We start from the raw sequence: 7,109 nt of genomic DNA, 5'->3' as shown, positions 1-7,109 counted from the left end.
AAATATGTCTAAAAATCAATTTTTTTTTCAAAATTGTTGATTTCTGTAAAAATGTATCGTGTATAAGAAATATTCACAGTTTAAAATATAATATTCACATTTTAATAAATATAATAATTTACTAATGCATGGTTTAATACTTTCATGCATACATTCATTCATATTTTAAAACTGTTTATATTAAATATACACCTTAATGGAGTCAATTTTTAGTTTAATACATAAATTTTACAACATGGCATAACACAATATATTATACACTAATTCACATATTTAAAAAAGTAAAACCTAAACTCTCACACCACCACCACGACCAACTACTACACGTCACCACTAACCATTTGTGCCACCGTCGCAGTCATCCTTCATTCCAAATCATATTTGCATATAAAATCATTGATTGGCATCTTAAACACTATATTTACAATTTAATAAACCAGTTAATCAACTTATTCAGAGTTTAATGTAAAATAATTATAAAAACTAATACCTTCTTACATATTTATACAAAACCAAAAATAAATATATTCACAAGAAAGTTAGTACCAACATTCATACATAAATCATACATATTTTAACACAAAATTTATTAAAAATACAGAGTGTAATACAATGAATTCATAGCTTAATAAAATCAATTTACAGTTCATTACACAAGTTTCACAACTTAATATAATAAATTCACAGTTTAATGCACAAAAAGTAGACATTCACAACCATTTTCTCAACTTAAAACGTACATGTATACCTTCACATCTATATACATAGGCTCTTTCAAAGTTTATTTATATAAATATTCACAATTTAAATTTTACATAATTTATTCAAAATTAGATTAAATCAGATATGTTTATAATGCTTCTTTTGTCTCATATTTCAGAAGCAAACAAAGAATTAAAAAAAAATAGAGCTTAATATTGTTAATTTACAACTTAATATAGGCAAATTATAGTTTAATACATAAAATTCACAGCTTAATATAATAAATTTAAAGTTTAATACAAAAAAAATTATACTTTCACGACCATATTCTCAACTTAACTTACATTTCAAGACTTTAATTCACAGTTTAATAAAGCAGTTTAGGTCTCTCATTCACAATATTTACATCTTAAAAACATAATTGGTTTTGTTGAAAGATTTCATCAGATAGCTTGGGTGCAACACACAAATTCACAGTTTATTAAAAAAGTTTAGGACTCTTCTTCATATTATTCACAACTTAAAAACATATTCATTCATTCATTCGCAGTTAAACCTGACTTAAACAGAACTAAATAATAATTGAAACATTAAAACATCACAATTAATTCACAATTTAAAAGAAAAAACTAAATTCACATTATTTGATAAACACTAACATAATACCACACATTCTAAATTCAACTCACAACATAACAACCATCTATATAATCTCTAAATAAAAATTTGATGCAAACATTATAACAAATAACAAAACAGAAATAAACAACTAAAAGATTAAAAATACCAAACATCATAAGGAAAAAAACATTAAAAAACACTATTTTTTTCATCATAAAAACTACTACACATGTACATAGGAAATAAGTAGAGAAGAAAACTTAAATAAGATTTATCAACAAAAACTGACATACCTGATGCTGATGTTGATTCATCTTTGATTTCAAAAATCGCCGGTTTCCGGAGCTCGTAAATGACCCTGGTGCGTTGAATGATTGTGGCGACGGTGGCGGTTCACGAAAGTAGTGGCGCTAAGGTTTCATTTTTGAGATATTTTGGTGCGTGGTCCACATCTACCACCACAACCAAATATCAGATGCCACCACTAAGCACCACCACTAGTGTCTCCGCCATCGTCATCTTTCCCTCCATATAATATTTGCATAATAAATTATCATTCACAACTTAAATACTATGATGACAGTTTAATAAATCTATTAATTCACTCATTCTATGATTAATGGAAACAATTCTAAAAACTAATATATTTATACATATTTATAGAGCATAACAAATATATAATTACAAACAAATTAATACAAAAAAATTATAAATAAGTCATTCATATTTTAATATAAAGTTTATAGTTCATTCACAACTTAATACATAGTCTATTAACAATTTAATACAATACATTTATAACTTCCATATATCAATCCAATAACTTTGATAATATATATATATATATATATATATATATATATATATATATATATATATATATATATATATATATATATATATATATATATATTATACCTTAATATACATATTTGGTCAAAGGTTGAAAATTAAGAGGTACAAACCCTTATTGCTTTATGTACAATGATTTTATGCATTACCAAATCATAGATCTTAGTTTGGTCAACATCTGAAAATTAAGTTGTACAGGCCCTTATGTAATATGTACAATAAGTTTATGCATTGAGAATAAGAAATCCGGTCAAAATTTTGAAAAAGTCAAAGCTAAGAACTAGTCATCTCTTAAATATATTATCTCAAGCTGAACAAACTCTTGAATCAGTCAAAATTGAATATGTATTTCCAATTGAATCAGACAACAGGAGATACACTTTATATTGCATCTCATCTCTCATTTCAGTGAACATGGTGTTGCCTTCAACCACTTACCATCGTCGTCTTTCTAAAAAAAATCGTAAACTCGATCACCACGCTGCCATCCTTCATCTTCTATAAAAAAAATCACCATAAACCCTAGATGTCATCGCCTTCTTCGCTACCAGGTACCTCTACTGCTTCAACGATCTCACAGTCTTCCAACCACCACCTTCATCGTCGCCACCGCTACACCATTGGTAACTCAAGTTTTTTTCTTTCTCCCCTATGTCTTCTTCCTTATAATCGTCTTCCTACTCTGCATATCCATTGCAGTACCTTAGATTTAAAAGCCGAACAACTGCTACACCACCACCACTCCGTTTTTGTCACTTTCTCATCATCGTGTAGGTATGTAAAATCATCTAATATCCCCTGATTCATTAGAAGCACTCACCCTCTTCATCTTTCTTTTCCTTATTCATGTTTTATTTTGACATTGCTATCTAATTTCTATGTTTGATTTCCCCAAACTGATTTGAGTTTCATTTTCATTTTAGAATCCGAACAGCTACAAGATGTTAAAAGCAACTGTGAAATTGTAGGATCGATCTTCATATGCATCATGTATGAAAAAGTTCAAATTCTTGATATTTTACATGTTATTTTTGTATTTTATATTTGATCTTTATTGAAGAACCGGTACATATGTGTCCAATTTATAAATGCAAAGAAACTGTTTGATAAAATGTCTGAAATAGAATTTAGAAAAAATAGAGTTTCTGGAAGAGTTGATATAAAGTTGTGATGATTTAATCATATTTTCTCTTCTTTTTTTTACCTGGAGTTCTAGAAACCTGACCATTTTTGTTTTGAGATAATTTAACATTTTGAACACTTCTTTTGCATAACAGGATTGGATTGGAATTCTTTTGTATGAAATTTGGTGTAAGGATTTAAATATGTGTTTTTAATGACTCTTTTTAGGAGAAAAAATCAAATCTTGGATCATTATTTTGCTATTCTGGAGCCTATGAAATATCCCGCTCAAGCTTGTGGATAGACCTACTGGAAGTCACAATCCTTAAAAGAAAACTGGTTTATTATTCACAATTTGTTGTCAATTTATTCAGAGTACATATAATCATACTCTTTTGGCTTTCTCAACCGCAAATCGTGATAACAATAGCCAAACTATCACATCTTTCTCTACAAATATAAATAAATAGATTCATGTTTCAATTAAGAGTATATAAAGTTTACACCGACCAAAATCTTTATCGTATCCTTGGCCTTTTTTATGAACATTAACTAACCAAAATGAATAGGGACATCACAAGGAGCAACATACTCGAAAAACCTGCCTTTTTCCTTTGTTTTGTAGCTCTAACCTCAGACATCATTTCTGTTTTGGGTTTTAGAAGTCGAAAACGTCACCATTTGATCTTGATTTTGTTCCCTTTGCCTTTTGATTTTGCATGCATAAGCTTATAATGATTTGATCTTGATTTAGTTAGTTGTTTTTGAAGTAACAGGACGGCCCTGCCTTCCATCCCATCCATGAAGGTTAGAGAATAAATTTCTTCAAAAAACTACAAAATAAAATTTTATTATAATGTTTATGGTTGTCAATGAGCTTTTATTATCCAAAAACTCATGTTAGTCATCCAAAAGAAGGTGCATTTTCATTTGTCGAAGAACCCAATTAACTAATCTATACCATTTCTAATCATACAAAGTCCAATGATGTAAAACATATTTGGAATTGAGGTATGTATCTATTGTTGATGTTTTTTCTGTTTTTTATTGCATTAAAGTTGATGTGTATTTCAGATGGTAATGGTTGAACATACGTTATGGGTTTTGACTTAAAGTAGGATGTTATAAAATAAACAAATGATGTCATTAACATTTTTAAGCTTTTGAATATGTGAAACAAAGTAATTGCAAAGCATTGGAGACAATGTGAAATCATGTGTATAACTTTGGGGTTTTGTTAGAATATGTGATGGGAAAAAGACAAACGCATCCAACTTTTATGAAACGGGAATAAAATGTCGTTGGTCAGGTATGCATTTATGTTTATTGACTAAAGGATTGGACAAATTGGTGATTTCTATCATTTATTTTGTGATTTTGAACAATAATATTGCTTTTATCTGTAATCCCAGGTAGGTTCATGATTTCTAATATTTCTTTTTCGTGTTTGTTATAGGTTACGGTACAAAATTTGAGTGGGTTGTGATTATGTGTAAGAAATGAGTACATTGCTATTACAGGCAATGTCTATCATCATTTACCTTTAATACCATTGTACTTATATTGTATACCTATAATAGCAACATATTTAGATTTGTTTACCAAAATAGTAATCAATCTTTTTATCCATAATTGCATAGTAGTTATATTTTTTATTACATGTAAAGGCGCTGCAGTGATATTTTATTTGCTGATAACAATAATGTACGGCCACTGATCTAATATTTTTAAGAAATGTGTTAGTTTACTTTTATTTTGTTTGGTATCGGTTTTTAATGATGAATGACCACTTGGAGGAAACTCCGACAGTTTGTTAATATTAATCTGCTTCATATTCTTTTCAATCTTGGTTCATTATTATTAATCATTTGGTTATTAATAATCAGGTGAAACCATTAGTGTGCAACTGTGTATACTTTATGATCTAAGTAGGGCACTTGTGGTAAGAGGTGGAATCCCTAACAATACATTACCTTTGTTTTTATATTAGCACGATATAATTTAAAAATATATGAAACTGAGCCTTGTCCGTTCTTTTTAAGAAAAATGGCTTTATTTTTTTGTTTATTGGTTTAAAATAAAATAAGAGATGAATCATGTATAATAATGAAAAATATAAAAATGTGTATTTGTTAATTTGACGATGTTCTCATTCCTTACTTAATAATATGTGGCACTTTTGAAGTTTCTATGGAACACAACAAATGATCGTATAGAGAGCATCCAACTTATCTAAATGTAACTTTATCTTTGAACAAACTATTCAATGACATTAAATGAAAAAAACTTAAAATTAATTATTTTTGGTATTACTATTAACTAAAATATTATTCATACACGAGAGTTTTGATTATTTTCTTTATGTTAAATTGTGGCTGTTAGTTTTCTTAAAAGAAATATTATTCATATTCTAGTGTGTGTTTATATATATATATATATATATATATATATATATATATATATATATATATATATATATATATATATATATATATATATATATATATATATATATATAGAGAGAGAGAGAGAGAGAGAGAGAGATTATTTATATATAATGAGATTATATCATCGTATATAATGAAAACAATATTTATTAATACATCTCCATATTGATTATAATTACAACTTTTTTTTGAACCGGCAATCTAATCTACTCCTAAGCTAACAACACATATTTCACCTATGTCCACGACGGGACTTGAACCCTCGACCTCAAAGAGGGAGGGCATCACCTGATACCGCTGGGCTACAAGCCCTTTGAGTAACACACTTTATATTAGATATCGATTGTCTTTCTTATAAGATTAAGAAATAACTTAAATCGGATACTTTGGTTATAACCTGGAAATTTTTTCCTGTCCGACATATTTATATTATATATCCATTGTCTTTCTTATGATATTTTTATATAATAATTTTTGAAAATTGATCCCCATATTCTACCCACTCTACTTTAAGTAATTAATATATTAAATTATTAAATTGTGAAGGTAAGGAAGTATTTGTATAATTCCTGCAAACTACGGAAGAATCCCGCGTTGCGGGTGTTGGAGTTGCGAAGGTTGGAGGGTATTTCATAGTCTTATTAAAAAACAGGGAAATAGCAACAAACTTTACAATGTTTTACATAGACCTATATAAGTAATTAAGCACAAAACAGGAAATAGCAACAAACTTTACAATGTTTTTACATAGACCTATATAAGGGACCAACGTATGAAAATATGACTTCTTTGGTAGAACAAAAAATAGTAGCACAAAGTTTGGATTAAACGTCAACAAAGCAGAAATGTATACAGAGTTTATAGTTCATCATTACGACTTTAGCTTGTATGTTTCAAATAACAAATAACAATAAGCAAGGAGGACGCACCCTCACCCTCATATGTGTTATCTAGAATAGATTATGGACACTATATCTCTCCATGAGTTGTATAAACAATATAATTAATCAGATGCTTCTTGTTCAAAAACATAAAAATCAAATAGGTTGTAACACAAATTAGCATCAACCCTTAACCATTATTAGTAGTACAATGGGATGCTATTACTCTTAACTATGGATGGCAATAACCCCCTCATTAGATGGAACTTTCAAAACTGGCACGTAAAATTGGATTCTCTAATTTTTGCAATAATATTCCAAGGCAAGGGAAACCTGAAACAATGTATATTTCTTTCATCATATCAGATATTTACCTCTACGAATAGTAAATGTAACTAACTAATAACAACATATGAATATGTTTGATTCACATACTCAATGTTCTCAACATCATCATACATGTACACCTAAGAATACAAATCTC

The 7,109-nt window shown here is 28.3% G+C and overlaps 1 long non-coding RNA gene across 2 annotated transcripts; it reads left to right on the top strand.

Moving 5' to 3' along the window:
* The first annotated feature begins 2,510 nt into the window (after positions 1–2,510).
* On the top strand, positions 2,511–5,050 carry LOC111904007 (uncharacterized). 2 transcript variants are annotated; one of them, XR_008225455.1, is made up of 4 exons: positions 2,511–2,798; positions 2,875–2,949; positions 3,099–3,165; positions 3,526–5,050. It is a non-coding gene; the product is annotated as an uncharacterized LOC111904007 (long non-coding RNA). The 2 variants fall into 2 exon arrangements; XR_002854397.3 differs by having other exon boundaries at positions 2,512–2,798; positions 3,099–5,050.
* The last annotated feature ends 2,059 nt before the right edge of the window (positions 5,051–7,109 follow it).

This window comes from Lactuca sativa, chromosome 8 (genome assembly GCF_002870075.4).
Source record: "Lactuca sativa cultivar Salinas chromosome 8, Lsat_Salinas_v11, whole genome shotgun sequence".
Classification (NCBI taxonomy): domain Eukaryota; kingdom Viridiplantae; phylum Streptophyta; class Magnoliopsida; order Asterales; family Asteraceae; genus Lactuca; species Lactuca sativa.
The sequence above is the reverse complement of the archived record's forward strand: the minus strand, read 5'-3'. Positions and strand labels throughout refer to the sequence as shown.